Genomic DNA, 21,200 nt, shown 5'->3' with positions numbered 1-21,200 from the left:
CGTGGCTCTGTAGTGCAAGCCTCTCCACTGGCCTCCTTCTCCCCTGGTGACCGGAGGGCTCTTGCAGGCAGGAAATGTTCATCTTAGGCACTGTCAGAGCCAGGAGCAAGGCCTGTGGGAGGATATGTGCTCAGCGTTCAGTTCTTCCTTTCCTCTTTCCTTTCCTCTTTTCTTTCTTTCTTTTTTTCTTTTCTTTTGAGACAGGGTCCTGCTTTGTTGCCCAGGTTGGTCTTGAACTCCTGGTTTCAAGTGATCCTCTTCCCTCAGCTTCCTAAAGTACTGGGATTATGGGCGTGAGCCACAGCACCCAGCCCAGTACTGATTCTTAAGCTGAATTGACATAAAAAGAATAGAAACTGCACTGGAAGTATCCTTAGTGGTCATGTGTTCAAACTCTCATTCTACAGACAAGGAAATTGAGACCCAGACTGGGAAAGGACATGTCTTCCAGCCCAGTCTTTTGGGAAAATTTGAATTAAAAGAGAAGGTTGAGAGGTTCAATTTGGGGCCCTATTAGCCTCTGACTTGTGAGTCTCTTCATTTGTAATGGTGTCGATTGGCAAAGGGCATGCATTTAATGGTGAATTTTGCTTAGGAAGTCAAAAAGGCCAGATCACTTGAGGTCAGGAGTTCAAGATCAGCCTGGCCAACATGGTGAAATCCCATCTCTACTAAAAATACAAAAATTAGCTGGGTGTGGTGGTGGGTGCCTGTAATCCCAGCTACTTGGGAGGCCGAGACAAGAGAATCACATGAACCCGGGAGGTGGAGGTTGCAGTGAGCCAAGATCATGCCACTGCACTCCAGCCTGGGTGACAGAGCAAGAGCCTGTCTGAGGAGGAGGGGGAGGAGGAGGGGGAGGAGGAGAGGGGGAGGAGGAGGGGGAGGAGGAGGAGGGAGAGGAGGAGGAGGGGGAGGAGGAGGAGGGGAGGAGGAGGAGGAGGGGGGAGGAGGAGGAGGAGGAGGGGGAGGAGGAGGGGGAGGAGGAGGGGGAGGAGGAGGAGGGGGGGAGGGGAGGAGGAGGAGGAGGAGGAGGAGGAGGAGGAAAGAAAAAAAGGAACATACAATTTTGTTTCTCTCTATGCTCAAGCTGTTACCAGCAAATTGCAACTCTAATCTCACACTTGGCTTGGTTAGCATGCACTTTGTATTTCACCCCAATTTTGTTGTTGTTGTTTTTTAACCTTTCCTTACTCAGCTTTAGGCCAGAACGTCCAGATTCAAAGTTTTGGCACTGTCTTTGAGAGTCCTATTTTCCCAGGGGAAACACAGCAGGAAAATGTAAGTTGCCTTACCTAACAAATCCTTCCAGTCATGTACAACCTCAGAAGGGCAAACCAGTCTTCATCAACATGTCTTTGCTGTCTGGTAAAGTATAAAAAGCGTGAAGCAGAAAGGCAGATTGGAACACCTGTGGCTATTATGAAAACCACGCCACTTCCCAGCCTTGCGTGTTTTCTGCTCAGAAAGTATGCACCTGTCAGCCACAGCTGAAAACTCAGCAATCGAGGGCCCAGAGCTAGGGCTCAGATGAGTTGACTGAGGAATTAGAAGGATTTCAAAATAAGCCTATTAATTCTGTTGGATTGAAATATCTTCCATCTTCACACAGCCAAAGATAGCTGAACTTTTGTTTGACATTTTACACAGTGTCTTATGCCTGCCTGAAAGAAGTGGTGCAGGTCTTCACAGAATGGGGAAAGTCCAGAGATGATCTGGACTCCAAAGACAACAGCTTGGATTCTGAGCTGTCACTTACCAGCCAAAAGGGAATCTTGGCCCAGTCACTGAAGTTCCCTGAGTCTCAACTACCTCATCTGTAAAAGGGTCTCATCAGGCCCACATTAGATTATCTATTCGATCATCAGTTCGAGCTCTAAGGTAATGTGTCATTGTTCATGTTATTACCAACTTGAGAGAAAAAGAAAAGCAAAACTTGGTGGTTCCGAGAAGACCATTTATCTGGATTTTCTCTGTTATAGAAAAAGGTCAAAATCACCCATCCTTCCTAATCTTCCTAATTCCACGCATCCTTCAAAAATCTAATTTTTGAAAAATCAAAAATCCTTTGATTTATGTCTGATTGAGGGAAGAGGTGGTCCCAGCGCCTGGGGTGGGAAGAGCTTGCAGGGGGATCCAGGGGAACTTAGCTGTGGGAGGGGATTAGCTGACTCTCAGGGCCATCATTCAAACAGCTGAATCGTCCTCTATGTTCTAGAAGGAACATCTTCATTCTTCCTTCTGGGCCCCAAGTATTTGAAACCACCACCATCTCTTGGAAGGCAGAGAGTCTTACCTAAAATTGTTTTCTTCATTTATACACTTATTGAATATAAAAACAAATGCTAATACTCTTGTTAAACGGAGGGCCTGGATTTTAACTATGTGAAATCTGTATATACGTAGGAGAAAAGACTTGATGAAAATGTTAATAGTGATTGTAGTTAATAGATAATCAACTTTTACTGCTTTTCTGTGTTTTCTAAAAACCTAAAAGTGTTCATCAATTGTTCTTATATGAAAAAGATATTCTATTCAGAAATATTTTAAGGCCCCAAAGGGATAATTCATTTATGTATTTTTATGAGAATTACATATACCATTTCAATAAAAATTAATGATACTATTAATAATACAAAAGCATCTGAAAGTAAGATGTTCTATGAATATTAATAAAGATACCAAGTCTGAGTCACTGAAAAAGTACAGCACAGTGAAAGTATATTATGATCAATTTCTTACACATTAAAATATCTGTATGATAAAAAAATTCACTTCTGAAAATAGTGCACTTTTTTTTTTTTTTTTAGATGAAGTCTTGCTCTGTAGCCTAGGCTGGAGTGCAGTGGTGTAATCTCGGCTCACTGCAACCTCCGCCTCCTGGGTCCTGGTTCAAGCAATTCTCCTGCCTCAGCCTCCCGAGTAGCTGGGATTACAGGAATGCGCCACCATGCCCAGTTAATTTTTTTGTGTTTTTAGTAGAGACGGGGTTTCACCATGTTAGCCAGGCAGGCCTTGAACTCCTGACCTCATGATCCGCCTGCCTCGGCCTCCCAAAGTGCTGGGATTACAGGCATGAGCCACCATGCCTAGACAATAGCACACTTATAGTAAGGAATATTTGATACATTTAAAAGCACAGCACATGTTTAAAAGAATGTGGGCAACCTCCTGGGGTTTGTTTTAGTAGAATGTTTCTTTTTGTTTTTTGTTTTTTTGAGACAGTGTCTATCCCTGTTGCCCAGGCTGGAGTGCAGTGTCACTAACCTGACTCTCTGCAGCCTCCACCTCATGGGCTCAAATTATCCTCCTGCTTTAGCCTCCCACGTAGCTGGAACCACAGGCTAATTTTTTTGTGTGTGTGGAGATGGGGTCTTGCTATGTTGTCCAGCTCGTCTCGAACTCCTAGGCTCAAGTAATCCTCCCCTCTTGGCTTCCCAAAGTGCTGGGATTACAGGCATGAGCCACCGTGTTTAGCCTCAGGATTTAACCCATATCTATTTAGGCTCAAAAACATTGTCAACATTTCTCAAAGTCATAAATTGGAATTAATGGAGGGATGTATTAATATTTTAAAATATTACAATTGTTACTAGCAAACATATATAATAGAAATGTATGTTCTAGAGCAGTGGTAACCAAAATTAAATTCCATGGGACCATCATTTGGTAAGAGGTCTTAGATGTTACCTGAGAAGAGGTTCAGTGGTCAGAGATGTCAGGTAAACCCTACATCCAGGTATTTAACAGGCTCATCTTTGCATGGCTTTTTGGAGCCTCAAGTATATTAATTTTCACTGTGACTCTCCAAAAGGAGTGCACAATGTATAGCATGTGCCCATAACATTTGTCCAGAAAGTCATTTTAAAAAATCTTAGGCTGGGCATGGTGACTCACACTCCAAGCAATTTGGGAAGCCACAGTGGGAGGATTGCTTGAGCCCAGGAGTTTGAGACCTACCTGGGAAATATACAGAGACCCTGTTTCTACAAAGTATCAAGAAAATTAGCTGGATGTGGTGGCTCATGCAGGCCTGTAGTCTCAGCTACTTGGGAGGCTGAGGTGGGAGGATCACTTGAGCTCAGGAGTTTGAGGATGCAGTGAGCTAAGATCATCCCCACTGGACTCCAGCCCAGGTGACAGACCAAAACCTTGCCTCAAGAATGAAATGAAATGAAATAAAATAAAATAAAATAGAAATCTTCCACAAAGAAGATTTCTCATTGGGATATGCCATGTCATAGGCATATAAAGACTTTAAAAAATCTTTTCCATTTTAGTTTTGAGGCCATGAAGCAGAGTTTGTCTATCTCTGTTGTCACAAAGCGGGTATTTTGCTGAGTGCAGTGGCTCATGCCTGTAATCCCAGCACTTTGAGAGGCTGAGGTGGGTGGATCACCTGAGGTGAGGAGGTCAAGACCAGCCTGGTCAACATGGTAAAACCCTGTCTCTACTAAAAATACAAAAAATTAGCCATGCACCTATAATCCCAGCTACTTGGGAAACTGAGGCAGGAGAACCACTTGAACCCTGGAGGCAGAGGTTGCAATGAGCTGAGACTGTGCCATTGCACTCCAGCCCGGGCAAAAAGAGTGACTCTCCATCTCAAAATACATAATACATACATACATACATACATACATACATACATACATACAAACAAAACAAAGGGGGCATTTTATAAATTTGAAGCTCATGTATGGGGTCACAATAAACCATTTAATGAGTCATATTACACAGACCCAAAGCCTAGTTCTCATTGTTGGGATGCATCTCATTCAAGTCATTCCCTGGCAGGAGTTCTACAGGTGCACACCACCAGAAAGCCTGAAGGGACTTTTGAGCTTCATCACAAGCTCCATGCTTTGACCTCCTTTATGAAAAGGCTGAGGAATGACATGCAACCCTGCACCTCCCTCCTGCCCCCCAACACACAAATGCACACCCTTTGCTGGCATGCGAAGCGTGCTTAGAAAGGAGAGGAAAAACCCAAACCACAAAACCCCACATTCCTTTCAAGGGCTGTCTGTGTACACACCCTGGACCTTTGACTTCCTTTCCCTGGTGAACAGGGGTTTTTCAAGGCTTGGAGTCAGGAGTTAAGGACTATTGAGATGCAACTCTAACATGTCCTGGCTTTATGATTTCAGCAGTTACCCTCCTGGGGCTCTGTTTTTTCTCTGTAAAATGGAGATAATGAGCCCTAGGACCTGTCTAACTTCCAGGACTGTTCTAAGGATAAAACAGACTCCACTATTCACTTTATCACTTATTTAGCCAATCTTTGTCATTGCACTAAACATAGGGCATCCATTCTTTCTAAAGACCACAAAATGGCAAAACTAATGACAAATGAAAACAATCGTAACATTTCACAGAAGTGGTTCATATCCATAACACATGAGGAGTGCTTACATACAAATTTAAATATATATGGGCCATTAAAAAATTGGCAAAAGTCAAGAATACGCATTGACTTTTGCTAATAAATGTATAAACAAAGAAAATGATTTTGTGTTGGAGAAGCAGCACAAAGGCCAATAAACATATTTTTATGTTGATACTCATTTTGAAATTTTGAAATTGCTCAGTTATTAGACCTGCTACTAGATGTTGTGATTTAGTGTGTTAATGATAAAACCCACATTTTACTATGTCGCATTCTGAGACAGAGTCCTCAGGCTTTATCAGAGTGCCAGAGGTCTATGGTAAGGAATCCCTGATCTCTAGGAATCTGATAAAATGAAGTTTGGTGTATCCATATAATGAAATGCTGTGTTGATATTAACGTTGATGTTTTAGGTAAAGATGTAGAGCAACCGGAACTTTCATACACTGCTGCAACCACTTTGGAGACTATCAGCTTTTTCCACTAAAGCTGAACATTATAGTCTAGAAATTGCACTCCTAAGCAGGTAGGTAACAAAAGTATATACCTATGTTCACCAAAAGACATCTAAAGAATGTTCATAGCAGCTGAAATAGCTGAAACCTGGAAACAGCCCCGATGTCCATCAACAGTAGAATGGATAAGTAAACTGTGATATATGTATGCAAAAGAATACTATATATTCAATGAGTGAATGAACTATAGCTATATGCAACAACATGAATCTCATTCATATACTGTTGAGTGAAAAAATATAGACAAAAATAAATACTGTATAATTCTACCATAGAGTTTAAAAACCAGACAAGACCATTTTTAGAAATCAGAAGTCAGAATTATGTTACTTTTGGGCAAGAGGTGACAGTAACTTGGAGAGGGTCCAAAAGATTTTGGGGGATGCTGGTAATGTTCTTGTAGTTTATCTTGGTCGTGAATATAAAAGCAGAGTCAATATGTGAAGATTTACACCTATGATTTTTTGCATGTTTCTGTGAGATTTACATCTATGTTTTTTGCATGTTTCTGCTTTTATGTTCTACTTTAATCAAAAGTCTGCTTAAAAATGACATAGAAACATTTTCACGACATTGAAAGATATTTGTGTTGTCATGTTATATTAAAAACTACAGATTTGTGTATAGTGTGCTTCCTCTTATTCCCCTTCAAGGTCATCATACATATGGCTTTTCAATACATGACATATCTTTAGGAGGATATATAAGCAATTGATGAAAGTGGTTGCTTCTGGAGATTGAGAATGGGAGAGAGATTTATATTTTACTTCATGTCAGGGGTGTCCAATCTTTTGGCTTCCGTGGGCCACACTGGAAGAATTGTCTTGGGCCACACATAAAATACATTAACACTAATGATAGCTGATGAGCTTTAAAAAATTGCAGAAAAAATTTCATAATGTTTAAAGAAAATTTACAATTTGTACTAGGCCGCATTCAAAGCTATCCTGGGCCGTATGTGGCCCATAGGCTGTGGGATGGACAAGTTCGCTTTAAGCTATTTTGTACCTTCTGAAGATTTAACTGTGTATATGTATTGCCAATTCAATGAATAAATAAATCAGACTATAAAACTATAATCTCATTTTTGTGAAAATAAAGGACTGTCACTATCAATATAAAATGATAACTATGTTTACCTCTGGGTAATGGAATTATGAATTGTTTTATTTTTATTGTTTATTTTTAAGACAGTGTCTAGCTCTGTCACCCAGGCTGGAGTGCAGTGGTGTGATCACAGCTCACTGCAGCTGGGAACTCCGGGGCTCAAGCAGTCCTCCTACCTCAACATCCTGAGTAGCTGGGACTACAGGTGCACACCATTGCACCTGACTGATTTTTAAATTTTTTGTAGAGATGGGTTGGGGGTCTTGCCATGTTGCCCAGGCTGGTCTCGAACTCCCAGACTCAAGCAATCCTACCCCCGCAGTCTCCCAAAGTGCTGAGATCACAGGCATGAACCATCGCGCCTGGCTTATTTTATTTTATTTTTTAAATCTGATTTTCTCAGTCTTCTAGCATGAACATGTATTTCTTTTTTTTTTTTTTTTTTTTTTTTTTGAGACGGAGTCTCGCTCTGTCGCCCAGGCTGGAGTGCAATGGCGCAATCTCGGCTCACTGCAAGCTCCGCCTCCCGGGTTCACGCCATTCTCCTGCCTCAGCCTCCCGAGTAGCTGGGACTACAGGCGCCCGCCACTGCGCCCGGCTAATTTTTTCTATTTTTAGTAGAGACGGGGTTTCACCATGGTCTCGATCTCCTGACCTTGTGATCCGCCCGCCTCGGCCTCCCAAAGTGCTGGGATTACAGGCATGAGCCACCGCGCCCGGCCTGAACATGTATTTCTTTTGAGAATGAGAAGTCATTATACCTTTTTTGGTAATGCAGTTTTTATCAGTGTTATTGAGGTATAATTTGCAAGTGGTAAAATGCACTGATTTTTAAGTTCATTGTTCAATAAGTTACAAATGTATATATATCTATGTCATCACTCAATCGAAACCTAGAATGTTTTCATCCCCTGGAAAGTTCCTTCTCAGCCTTTGTAGTCAACCCTCCCAGTGCGTAAGGAGACAACATTGACCTAATTTCTATCACTGTAGCTTAGTTTTGCCTGCTTTGAAGAAATAGAAATTGTACAGTCCATACTCTTTTTATATATGGCCTATTTTGCTCAATATAATGCTTCTGAGATGTATTTATGTTTTTGTGTGTATCCGTAGTTCATTATAATTTTTTAAAATAAAGAGTAACATCTTAACTACTTCTTGCTTTCTGATCTACAGGATGAGACAGCATCCACACAAAAATAATCCTCTACAGACTCTCCAAGCATGTCCGCTGTAGGCAGGAGTTATCCTACAACCTTCCCATCCTGGGAGGAGAGGTAACAACACCCACCCCATTCCATTCTGGCCTGCCCCCTCCTCTGGCGGCAGCGCCAGTCTCAGGTGAGAGCCACCCTGCTTGTTGCCATTGTTCTGCAAGTGACAGCCTCGGGGGCAAATGGAAAGCCGTCAACCTGAGGGCTGTCAACGGCAGACAAGAATTCCTTTCTTTGTCAGGCTGGGTGGTCTTCGTGGCTTCAGCATCAACCTGTACAAAGATGATAAACATCGTGTGTGCTTGCAGGAAAACATCGCCACCACCCAACAACTCTAACCACACTCCTTTGTGAGGCCAAGATTAGCCTGTATGTGGCTTCCCTTGACTGTGTACAAATCATCAAGTCCCAGCCCCAGTGAGGGCATCCAGAGGTCATTTATTCCATGTCCCCCCATGTAGTCCTCCGACCTGCTGCCTCATGACATTTATTTGTACCAGAATCTTAATCATAGACAGTTGGATGATCCCTTAGAGATCTCCTGGTTCAGCGCTCTCAGGCTACAAGAGGGGGTCCAGACACAGGCTGTGACTTGTCCAAGGTCACACAGCACAAGGACTAGGGCAGGGCAAGAACCCATGTCCTGCAAGCCTTCCCCTTTGGAGTATCCTTTCCACTACTCCAAGCTGCTTTTGTTAATGTCACCCTCACCCCCAAAGTGCCATGTAGTGTAATTTCTAACTTTCCAATAAAAAAGGAGTGTGTGTGTGAGTAACCTACATACTTGGGGAACCTCCTGCTGCCTGGGGTATAAAGGCTTTCTTGCGTTTGTGGCCAGGACAATCGAGGCCGCTTCATTAAAGAATAGTTTGGTGCCCTCTAGTGGCTGTCAGTAACAATGACAATCACTGCCCCTCTTCCTGGGCATCTGCTGAGCAGGACATTCAACGTGCAACTTTATTTCTACTTTTGAATCCAAACAACGGGCCTGGAGAGTAGGCAGTTTTATCCCAATTTTAGAAAGGATGAAATTGCTCAAGATGATTGAGGCTGGATTCAAACCCAGCCATGTTTCTTCCGCTCCTCTGTGTCAGCACTACTACTGAACACGTGGGCAGGCCTAGGCTGGACATTAGTGGCTTGCTCAAGACCACAAGTCCGGTAAACCCCATGCTTGCTGTTCACCGTGCCAGGCTGCTCCCCAGAAGGAAAGCGGCATACAAAGTGCCCAAGGAAACTTCTTCCCTGTGGTAGCCTTTCTCCAGAAGGGGAGCTAGGAGGAGAACTAGGGTGTCTCTGGGCCTTTCTCTGTACCCAGGCATACGTAGGAAGGAGGTTCCAAGAGACTCCGAGCTGCAGAAAACACATTTGATCCACTTGATTCAACCATGCTGTGCAACCGAGCCCCAGGAGTAAATGCGTGAATGAATGAATGAATGAATGAATGGAGTGGCCTAGACACTAGGATGAGGACTATTGGCAGAGGCTGTGCAGGTCAGGGGTGGTTTTGCAGTTGTATTATAAAGAGATTGATCCCAATTTAATTTGAGGAATCCATTTCTATAGATCAGAGCAGTCCACAGATACAGAAGGCTGCTCCCGTGGGGGTGAACTCCACATCCCAGGGATATGTAAGCAAGTTGAGAAGACTTCAGTGGAGTTGTCGAAAGGGGATTTCGAGCCTGTATGTGTTTTGGTTTTGGGGTTTTTTTTTTGTTTTTTTTGTTTTGTTTTGTTTTGTTTTGTTTGACACTCTGTTGCCAGGCTGGAGTGCAGTGGCACAATCTCGGCTCATTGCAGCCTCTGCCTCCCTGATTCAAGTGATTCTCCTGCCTTAGCCTCCCAAGTAGCTGGGATTACAGGTGTGCGCCACCACACCCAGCTAATTTTTGTATTTTTAGTAGAGATGGAGTTTCACCATGCTGGCCAGGATGGTCTCCAACTCCTGACCTTGTGATCTGCCCGCCTCAGCCTCCCAAAGTGCTGGGATTATAGGCGTGAGCCACCGTGCCTGGTTGATGGCTCTCTGATTGCCTGATGGTGTCTAGAACTGAACACAAGCTCCAGATGTGGTTTCAGCAGCCCCAAACAGCGGAACAAACACCTCCCTCGGTTTGGGCACTGCTTTTGTTCTTGTCACCTCAGGTCACCCATCTCTTTTCAGAAGCCATGTCACACTGTTGGTTCCCACTTAGTTTGTAGGACACCAAGGCCATCAGATTATTTTATGAGCCCTTCTCAAGAACAATCTACCCTTACCTAACATGAAAATCATAGACACTGAAGGTAGAACATTGTCCTAGAGGTCATCTAAGGCCACTTCCCACACATGCAGAAAGAGACCCTTTCCTCAAATACCCTGTATTACTCCGTTCTCATATTGCTTTAAAGAAATACCCGAGCCTGGGTAATTTATAAAGATAAAAGAGGTTCAATGGACTCACGGTTTCACATGGCTGGGAGGCCTCACAATCACGACAGAAGGTGAAGGAGGAGCATTGGCACCTCTTACATGGCGGCAGACAAGAGAGCCTGTGCACTCTTCCACGTGTGCACACTTCCCCAGTGCCCTTTATAAAACCATCAGATCTCATGAGACGTATTCACTAGCACAAGAACAGCCGGGTAAAAGCTGTCCCCATGATTCAATTACCTCCCACCGGGTTCCTCCCATGATGCGTGGGGATTATGGGAACTACAGTTCAATATGAAATTTGGATGGGGACACAGCCAAACCATACCACACCCTTACAGCATTTTTTAACTGAAGTGAGGAATTTGTATTTCGCTTTTTGTTCCATTCCTCCAAGAATGGATCTTGATTTTGTCGAAAGACACATTAGTCATCTTTTCCAGTTCTGTGTCATTCATAAATTTGATTAGGACAATTTCTACATTTTTATATATGTTGGTACATACTGGTTATGCATTCTGCTCATCAAGGTACCTCATAATCATTGTAGAAAATTTAGAAAATAGAGAAAGCATAAAGAAAACAATTAAAAACCCTGTGATATGTAGAATATATAAGGAACACTTACAATTCAATAATAAAAAGGCAAATCAATTTTAAAATGGACAAAGGATTTGAACACAAAATTATCTAAATAAGATATACCGATGGTCAATATACACCTCAAAAGATGCTCAACATCATTAATCATTAGGGAAATGCAAATTGAAACCACCATGAGATACCACTTCTCACCCACCAGAATGGCTATAGTCAAAAAGATACGTGTTGGCAAAAATGTGGAGAAATTGGAACCCTCATATACTGCTGGTGGGAATGTAAAATAGTGCAGATACTTTAGAAAACAGTCTGGCAGTTCCTCAGAATGTTATAGAGTTAAATATTCCCCAGCAATTCCACTCCAAGTTCTATATCCGATTAAAATGATAATATACATCCACGTAGAAACTTGTACACAGATGTTCACAGCAGCATTATTCATAATCATGAAAAAGTAAAAACAACCCAGTGTCCATCAGTGGAGGATTGGATGAATAAAATATGGTACATCCATATAATGGAATGTTGCTTGTCAATAAAAAACCAAAATATCATACAATACATATGAACTGAAAACATTACGCTAAGTGAAAGAAGCCAGACACAAAAGGCCATGTATTGTGTGATTCCATTAATGCGAAAAGTCAGGAATAGTCAAATTTCTGTCTATAGAGAAAGAAAGCAGATTAATGGTTGCCCAGGGCTGAGGAGGCTTGAGGGGAAATGGGGGTTTGACTGCTAATGCGTATGAGGTTTGTTTCTGGGGTGATGAACATGTTCTAAAATTGATTGTGGTGATGGTTGCACAACTCTGTGAATATACTGAAAATCATTGAGTTGTACACTTTAAATGGGTAATTTGTATGGTATGTGAATTATATAATTACATCTCAACAAAGCTGGGATACACTACCTTTTATGAGTGCTTTGTGTAATCTCTCTAGTTGTGTTCTCACCAATGGTGGATGCAGTGTCAATCAGCAGCCCTGGTTGGATATGAGTCCACTGCGGGCCAGCTCCTCTGCTGGTCCTTGGATGCAAAGGAATTCCGCCTCAAGAAGTCAAGTGCATCTTGTATCCTCCAGGGGAAATAAGCATCAGTATCATTATAATATAAGATGCAAGGTTGGAAAATGGGGGTCCTTAGAAGTTGGGGATGAGGGGCAAGGGATAAGCCTCAGAGGAGGGCAAAGATTACTTCCAGCTGAAACATTGGAAAAAGGCTTCAAGGAGAGGGAAATTGTATCCTTTCCAATAAGATTGTGACAGATGGTCATGGATGTGACCAGAAGGAGTCTAGATTGGACTTTAAGCTCCTTGAGCAGAAGACCATGGCTAATTCATTACTGGTCCTCAGCGTAGGACCTGGCTTGAAGAAGGTGCATAGTAAAGTTTGTGGAATGCTTGAACATACAAATGAAAGAATGAGTGACGGTATAAACAAAAGATTTACAGGGAAAGAAAATAGCATGAGCAAAGCATGGAAATAGAAGGGCACAGGACAGGTCTAGAAAATGCAAACTTGTCCAGTGTGGCTAACGCATAAGGTTCATGATAAAGGTTTATGGAAGGAAAGTTCTTAAAGGGCTGCGGGTACCAGGTGATGGGAACTGACAATTATCTACAATTGGGAGTCAATAAATGATTTTTGAGCAAAGGAATGGCATGGCCAAAGCTGTACTTTAGAAAGATGGAGCTGTAAGCCTATGTGGAAGATGGATTAGAGGGGTCAGCCTGGAGACTGGGAGACCAGTTCAGAGGCTACACAGGTAAAATTTGGTGGGGGCTAAACCAGGACAGTGGCAGTACAGCCAAAGAAGGAATTAAGGCCAGAGACACTCAACCCCTTTCCAAGCATTATAAAAACTACAAAAACAAGTGCATCTGGTGATAAATATTTTGCCCGTTCAACAGAACGATACGTATTAGAGGATACACTTGCCAATAAAAATATTAGTGGTTTGTGGTTTGAAGCTGCAACCACACTTGTTATAAAGGTAATTGAAAGGAAAACCCCCATTGGGGGTAATAAGAGAGGAGGAAACCACAAGACTACAACCCCATTATGAGCAGAGTTAATCTACATAATGGATGAACCCTGGACCACATTCATCCTCCCTTGGCCCTACCCACAATGGGCAACGATAACTCCAAGACTAAGCTTGAGGCAGAGACGCCCTCTCTCTTTCCAGCCACTTGGTTAGCCACGTAGGGTATTGGCAAGAACCTGCTCTGATTCCAGCTCTGTGCTAACCCATGCAGGACAATCTCTAGTGGAGGAAGTAAGAGGAGACTTGTTCTAATTCAGAGGCTTATAATTTGGTGGTTGAGACTATTAATGCTGGGGTTGGGCTGTGCATGCCTGAACCCAGCTCTGTCACTTATTAGCTGCATGATCTTGAACAAGTTGCTTAGCATCTCTGTGCTTTAGTTGCCTCATCTCTAAACTAAGACTAGTGAATATGCTTAAAAACCACCTAGTATTACAGTAAGCACCATATAAGTGTGGCTATTGTTACTGTTATTATTACAATAAATAATGGCCAATGCTAGACAACCATGGAACGGGTTGTTCTCAAGTGGAGTGCTCCGCATCACCAAAGGCACACAAGCAGAGACAAGGTGGTTATAAGTTTCAGCTTTGGACTGTGAGTTGTCAGTGCTAAAAAGATATGCAAGCAGTCTTATTCAGTATTATTCATCCAATTTATTTAATCCCACAAGCATTTGCTGAGCAGCTACTCTGTGCTGGATACCATGCTAAGCCCTGGAGATATTGGGATGAATCACACAGCCTTAGCTCTTAAGGACCTGAAAAACTAGTGAGGATGGCAGGTGGGTATCACTTCTGGTGGGCTAAGTGCCACAACACCAGCACAGAGGAGGATCAGGGACAGCCAGAGGAGGGAGTCGGGCTTCCAAAAAGCTGCAACGGGAAGCTAGGGACCTCTGGGCATATTCAGGATCTAGGGATGCAGAGTGGGAAGACGTGCCCTTGCTGGTCTGTGAGTGGTGAAGATTTTGACATCCAGAGCTGATGGCCCTGTCCTTAGTTGAAGCCGTCGTACACTCCCACTCCTTACTGCTTTTGGAAAGACAAAAATCTCGTGAGTCTTCGAGATGATTTTGAAACCTCTCCGCACACACATTTTGTTGATAGATGCTCCACTATGATGTTTTTGCCCGATTCTTTTTTTTCCTTTTGGTTCAGGGAGGCTGAAATCTAAGTTTCTTCAGAAGGAGGATTTGTCTGGCTGATCACAGAAAAAAGAGATTGCACTTCCTGGAGTACTAAATGAATGCAGCTTAAGGCAACAGGATCAGGCTAATTTCTGTGTTGCTGCGTCCTCATTCCAGAAAGACTCCCCCCTTAGTGTGCTTCTTCTCACAGATGTTTCCCTGTTGTGAATTGGTGCCAGTGATGTTCAAAGTGACCACATTAAGAAGTAAAGCCCCAGGGAACCAGGGAAGAAATAAAAACAAAAAAGAAAGCCACACACAGGTACTATTTACTAGATAATAAAGACAAATGTGTTCATACCCTGTCATCTCAGGCATGAGTCACCCGGGTAACGCACTTAGAGAGCAGGCCCTGTTAGGAAACCCTGCCAAGTTTCTCACTCTCCTTTCTGGCCTCCATTCTTATCTTCCTGTTCTTTTTGAGGCTTCGGTGAGGGCTTTCAATTCTTTCTGTGCTTCGTTAAGTATCCCTCTTTGAGCCAGGACCACAGGTGTGTTGGTAGGTGAGAGAGGTAGAAAGCAGGAAGATAAATGCAGTCACAGGTTTCCCCGAGACTGAATCAGGAGAGGCAAGAACACATCTACTGCTCTGTTTTCCTTGCCTGTTTTCCTTTTGTGCCCTGACCAAAATGACTCATGCTGCTTTGCTCTGGGCAGGCCCTCAAGCCTGGCACCCTGTGGGCTACATGGATTTGGGCACGCATTCTTCTTTTCTCCAAAGGAGTCATTTTAGGTTGACTAACAATGCAGACCCAACTATACGAAACTTGCTAACAAAGGTCAGTACACCAAAGAAGAGGGAGTTACCGGCAAAAGAAGACCACAGTTACAAAAGCTGCCAAGAGTTACAGAATCTAGGGCCTGTATGGCATCCCAGCTGTAGGTCACATTCTCCAGCACTGAGGCTTGGAATGCTTTGTTGGGGAGGAGGTTCTCCAGATTAATTATTTTCAAAAGGTTACCTTGGGGGAAAACTGTGACCTTGTCCTCTAGAAATATTTCACCACATCAGGATTATTAGGGATGTGGGGACCATAGGGGCCATCTAGTATGCGGGCTCTCAAATTTGGCTGCCCATCAGAATGATGTAGGGCGTGGGGGTGGGGCTTTACAAAATCCTGATGCTCAGATCTCACTCTGACCCCCTGACATCAGAATCCCTGGGGGTGGGGCCTAAGCATTGGTATTTATTAAACACTCCGGGTGCTTCCCGGTACAGCCAAATTTGGGAACCTGTAATCTAGACTCTTACCATTCCAAGTGTGATCTGTGGTGCTGTAGTACCACCAGAGATAATGCCATTTCTTATTAGACATGCACATTCTTTAATGGTAGACACATGCCATTATTCATTTGTTCAAACTCAGAATGTACAACTCCAAGAGCAGCCCTAATGTAAACTATGGACTTTGGGTGATGATGACGTGTCAATATAGTTTTATCAGTTGTAACAGATGTATCGCTCTGGTTGGGGACGTTAATAATGGGGGGGATATGTATGTGTGGGAGCAGGGAGTATGTGGAAAATCTTTGTATCTTACTCTCAGTTTGACTGTGAACTTAATATTATTCCAACGATAAAGTCTAAAAAACAGAAATGCATATTTTGGGTCCTACCATTAGACCTACTGAGTCAGAATATGTATTTAACAAGTTACAAGAGACTTCTACATGCATTCGAATTTGATTTTTCCTTTTCTTGAAAGATTGAAAAATCTGGCAACAAGGGTCCCAAATTCTTTCTTTAAAACCACCAGCTGGAGTTGTACAGTAGCTGTCCTCTTTAAAGGGGATCTCCACACTCCAATTTGCCTCAGTTTCACAACTGGCTAGGTTCTTTAACTTCTATTACCTACCTGGGCCCGGAGAGATATTGAGGTTTTTTTTTTTTTCAATTATGGTACGATATACATAAAGCAAAACTGACCATTAGTGACATGTGGTATATTCACGATGTCGTGCAACCATCACCACCATCTAGTTCCAGAACATTTTTATTGTCTCAAAAGGAAACCCCTTATCTATTAAGTACTCACTCCCTGGTTCCTCTTCCTTTCAGCCCATGGCAACTACTAATCTGCTTTCTGTCACTGTAGGTTTGCTTATTCTGAATGTTTCATGTAAATGGAATTATACACTCTGTAGCATTTCATGTCTGGCTTCTTTCACTTAGCGTGATATTTTCAAGGTTTATCTATGTTGTAGCATGTATCAGTACTTCATTCTTTTTTTTTGGCTGAATAACATTTCTTTTTCTTTTCTTTTCTTTTTCTTCTTTTTTTTTTGTTTTTTTTGTTTTTTTTGTTTTTTGAGGCCGAGTCTTGCTCTGTCACCCAGGCTGGAGTGCAGTGGCGAGATGTCCACTCACTGCAAGCTCCGCCTCCCAGGTTCACACCATTCTCCTGCCTCAGCCTCCTGAGTAGCTGGGACTACAGGCGCCCGCCACCATGCCCGGCTAATTTTTTTTGTATTTTTAGTACAGATGGGGTCTCACCGTGTTAGCCAGGATGGTCTTGATCTCCTGACCTTGTGATCCACCCGCCTTGGCCCCCCAAAGTGCTGGGATTACAGGCGTGAGCCACCGTGCCTGGCCGAATAATATTTCTTTGTGTGGATATACTCTATTTTGTTTATCCATTCATCAGTTGATGGGCAGTTGGGTAGTTTCCAGTTTTTGGTTATTGTGAATAGTGCTACGTGAACATTTGTTTGCAGGTTTTTGTTTGCACACCTGTTTTTAGCTCTTGTGGGAATATACTCATGAGTTGAATTACTGACTCATATGGTAATCCTATGTTTCGTGTTTTGAGGGACAGTCAAACCGTTTTCCACGGCAGCTGCACTAGTTTACATTCCCACCAATAACGCATGAGGTTCCAATTTTTTTTTTTACATCCTTGCCAATACTTCTTTTCTTTTCTTTGTTTTGTTATTTTTTAAAATTCTAGCCATCATCATTAAAGACCATAAAGGCCACTTTGATTAAGTCTCTTTGGGAGGTTTGAGGGCCATCTTCTAGTTTTTTAAGTTTCTTTCAGATGTTGGGGGCTGACTGGGAAATGAAGTGTAAATGGGTAGGTAGATTCTGCCCTCATGGGTATCAGGGCTTAAGGTGGTGTAATTAGTTATGGCCCCTGAAATGAGGGAGAAGAAAAGAGCAGGATGTTCATTGGGGCCTTGTGTGATGTCTTTTATCTTTTCATAGTTTACAGCCTTAAGGGCAGCTTTATCCATGCCAGTTAGGAGGCATGATATTATATGGCTTCGTTTCTGTCTGTCTGAGGAAACTGCCTCATAATCCCAATTGGGGTCAGTTCTGGGGACAGCTAGGGTCCCTATAGGGTTATGGGCAGCACCTTGTTGGTGGAGGGTGTCTGCATAGGCTTGGGTGGCTGTCCGGATACATTCCGTGTCCTCCGGGGTGAGGGAGGAGGAGAGGATGACATAAATGTCATGCCAGGTAAGGTCATAAGATTGAGTGACATACAGAAATTCCTTGCGCGAGGAAATGGGGTCTGTGGAAAAGGAGCTGAGTCTCTTTTTAAGCTGGGAGAGGTTGGCTAAGGAGAAGGGAACATGAATTTGGACTATACCTTCGACCCTGACACCTTTCGCAAGGGAAGGACTTTGGAAAACATTTGGTTGTGGGAGTGACCTTTGGCAGAAGGGGGTTGGGTACAAGACCGGGTGTGCGGTGGAGAAGGAAGGTTGGGATGGAGGACCAGGATAAGGGGGTGGGGGAGAGGAGCCGAAGGAGAAGGAGGAGGGGATGGTGGTGGGAGGGGGACTGAGAGAGGGGGGTTTGTTGGCAGGGTTGAAATCAGAGAAGGAAGGCTTGCCTGGAGGTGTGAGGTGGTATCTCACTGTGCCTTAATTTGCATTTTCCTAATGACTAATGATGAATATTGTTTCATGTGTTTGTTGGCCATCTGTACATCCTCTTTGGAAAAATGTCGATTTAAGTTCCTTGCTCATTTTTAAATTGGGTTTTCTTTTTGTTGTTGAGCTGGAAGTGTTTGTTATAAATTCTGGATACTAGATCCTTATTGGGTATCTGATTTGCAAATATTTTCTCCCATTCTGTGGGGCTTTTTACCCTCATTTTCTTCATAGTGTTCTTTGATGCAGAAAAGTTTTTAATTTTTTTTTTTGACCTCTGAACTTTTTATTGGCCTCCTGCTCCCCAAAGGGTATCCTACTTCTGTTGGCTTAATGTCTCAGAACTTTGGTGTCATTGGTCAGACACCACTTTGCCATCCACTATCCAGCTTGTGGTGGTCTTTCAGATGGTTTGCATGGAGTTGCTGCTATCCAGGGCATCACCGAGATTGAAGTCCTCGCCATCTTCCAGCAGGCAGCAGTAGGCGGTGCTCTCAGCCTCCAGCTTGACCTTGATGTTCAGCAGGGCCTTGTACTCTTGGGCCTGGCATTGTCCCTCTGCCCAGGTCTGTGCCAGCTCTGACTCCAGGTGCAGCAGGATCCCATTGAGCTGCTCCCTCTGCAGGGCATAGCAGGCCTCCACCTCCCTCAGGCTATTCTCCAAGCTGGCCTTCAGATTTCTCATGGAAATGTTGATCTCCAAGGACTGGACTGTATGTCTCAGCTCTGTGAGCATCATCCCAGCAGCTCCAACCTCGGTGGACTGCGTGGTGACCACTGAGGTGCTCTCCTCAATCTGCTGAGACCAGTACTTGTCCAGCTCCTCTTGGTTCTTCCGAGCCAGCTCGTCATATTACGCCTGATGTCTGCCATGATCTTGTCGAGGTCCTGAGATTTGGGGGTATCTACCTCCACAGTCAACCCAGAGTTGGCAATCTGGGTTTGTAGGCCTTTTACTTCCTCTTCGTGGTTCTTCTTCATGAAGAGCAGCTCCTCCTTGAGAGCTTCGATCTCCATCTCCAGATGCAACTGAGTGACATTTGTCATCAGTGACCTTGTGGAGCCCATGGTTGTGGCTCTTCACAGTCTGGCACATGGCCAGCTCTGCCTCATACTTGACTCTAAAGTCATCAGCAGCAAGACCGGCATTGTCAATTTGCAGAACAATACAGGCATTGTCCACAGTATTTGTGAAGATCTGAGCCCTCAGGCCCTCAATGGTCTTGAAGTAATGGCTCCAGTCTCTGACTTGGGGTCCCTTCTTCGACAGGTGCTCCCAGATTTTGCTCTCCAGCTTCTGGTTCTTGGTCTTCAGGCTCCTCACTCTGTCCAGGTAGGAGGCCAGGCAGTTGTTCAGGCTTTGCATTGTCTCCTTCTTGTTCTGAATGCCCCCCATTCTTGCCAGACCCCGACCACTCCCGTGGCCAGGCCCTCGGAACCCATGCCACTCAGGAAGCTGGTGGAGCGGGACACGGAGATCCGGGAACCAGAGCCCCCTGCGCCTGCATAGACAGTGGCTTTGCTGCTGACCAGCCAGGCACTGTAGCGGGGCGCCTGGACAGAGCCCAGGGACTGGTAGTTGGTGGAGAAGGTGGAGCGAGTGGTGAAGCTCATGCTGTCCAGGGAGGAGAGTGAGAGAACAGGACTGAGGCTTTGCCGATGACTTTAATTTTTTTTTTTGAGACAGGATGTTACTATGTTGCCCAGGCTGGAGGGTAGTGGTGCCATCACAGCTCACTGCAGCCTTGACCTCCTGAGATGGGTTCTTGTTACATTGCCCAGGTTGGTCTTGAACTCCTGGGCTCAAGCAGTCCTCCTGCACTGGCCTCCCAAAGTGCTGGGATTACAGACATGAGCCACTGCACTTACCAACTATTATTTTTTTTTAATAGTGATGGGGTCTCACGATGTTGCCTCAGCTTGTCTTGAACTCATGACAAGTGATTCTCCTGCCTTGGCCTCCCAAAGTGTTGAGAATACAGGTGTGAACCACTGTGCCCAGCCTAGTTTTTAATTTTAATGAAGTCCAGTTTTTTTTTCTTTTGCTGCTTGTGCTTTTGGTGTTATGGAATTTGAAATATTTTCACCTGGGAAAGATCGATGGATAGGGAGAAAGAAAGATCTGAGGGGAAGGGAGATGCGGATGGCTTGAGATTTCTATCTCCAATTCAACCAGAAGATTTCAGCATGTAACTGCTTTATACAAGGGTTTGCAGCTTTATGTAAGTATGACCGATAAACTAGAACTACTGAATTGTGTTTCTGAAACGTTAACCATTGAATATTAGTGGGAAATATCAGTGTGTCAGGTTGTCTTTCTAAAAGCCAGTCCTAAATGGTACATGTAGTAATTAGAAGTCAATGTTTTTTGGTTTCAATTAAGTATTATTTGTAACAAAGGGAAAGCATACATTTTTGGGGTAGCCTGCTATGTTTCTTTTGTTCCACTAGCCACACTTTTGGGAAGTCAGGATATTTGGCCCAGATCCAAACCCACTGTCTATCTGGCAGCAGCTCATCCTCACTGAAGGAATATTCCATGGAAAAGGTAGCCAACCTTATGCATATCAGCCCTGGACCAAATGCTGCATTTGCCTGAGGTCACACAGCAAGTTAACTGGGAGTTTCGACCCAGGTCTTCTCATTTTAAGTCTAAGGCTGTGTCTCTAGGCCATGTATCCAACATGAAATCAGAACTATCATCTGTTGGACTCTATGACTGGCACTACTACTACTCACTGTTACCATTTTTTTGAGGTCTTTTACGTGCCAGGTATTGTCCTGGCAATCTAATCTTCCCAGCGACTCAGTAAATGGTTCCATAATTATCCTTATTTTACTAC

The 21,200-nt window shown here is 43.6% G+C and overlaps 1 pseudogene; it reads right to left on the bottom strand.

Annotated features, from left to right (window-relative positions):
- Positions 1–19,092: 19,092 nt before the first annotated feature.
- On the bottom strand, positions 19,093–21,180 carry LOC103219157 (keratin, type I cytoskeletal 18 pseudogene; annotated as a pseudogene).
- Positions 21,181–21,200: the final 20 nt, after the last annotated feature.

Source organism: Chlorocebus sabaeus, chromosome 12 (genome assembly GCF_047675955.1).
Source record: "Chlorocebus sabaeus isolate Y175 chromosome 12, mChlSab1.0.hap1, whole genome shotgun sequence".
NCBI lineage: Eukaryota > Metazoa > Chordata > Mammalia > Primates > Cercopithecidae > Chlorocebus > Chlorocebus sabaeus.
Note: the sequence above shows the minus strand (reverse complement) of the source record. Positions and strands in the feature narration are given on the sequence as shown.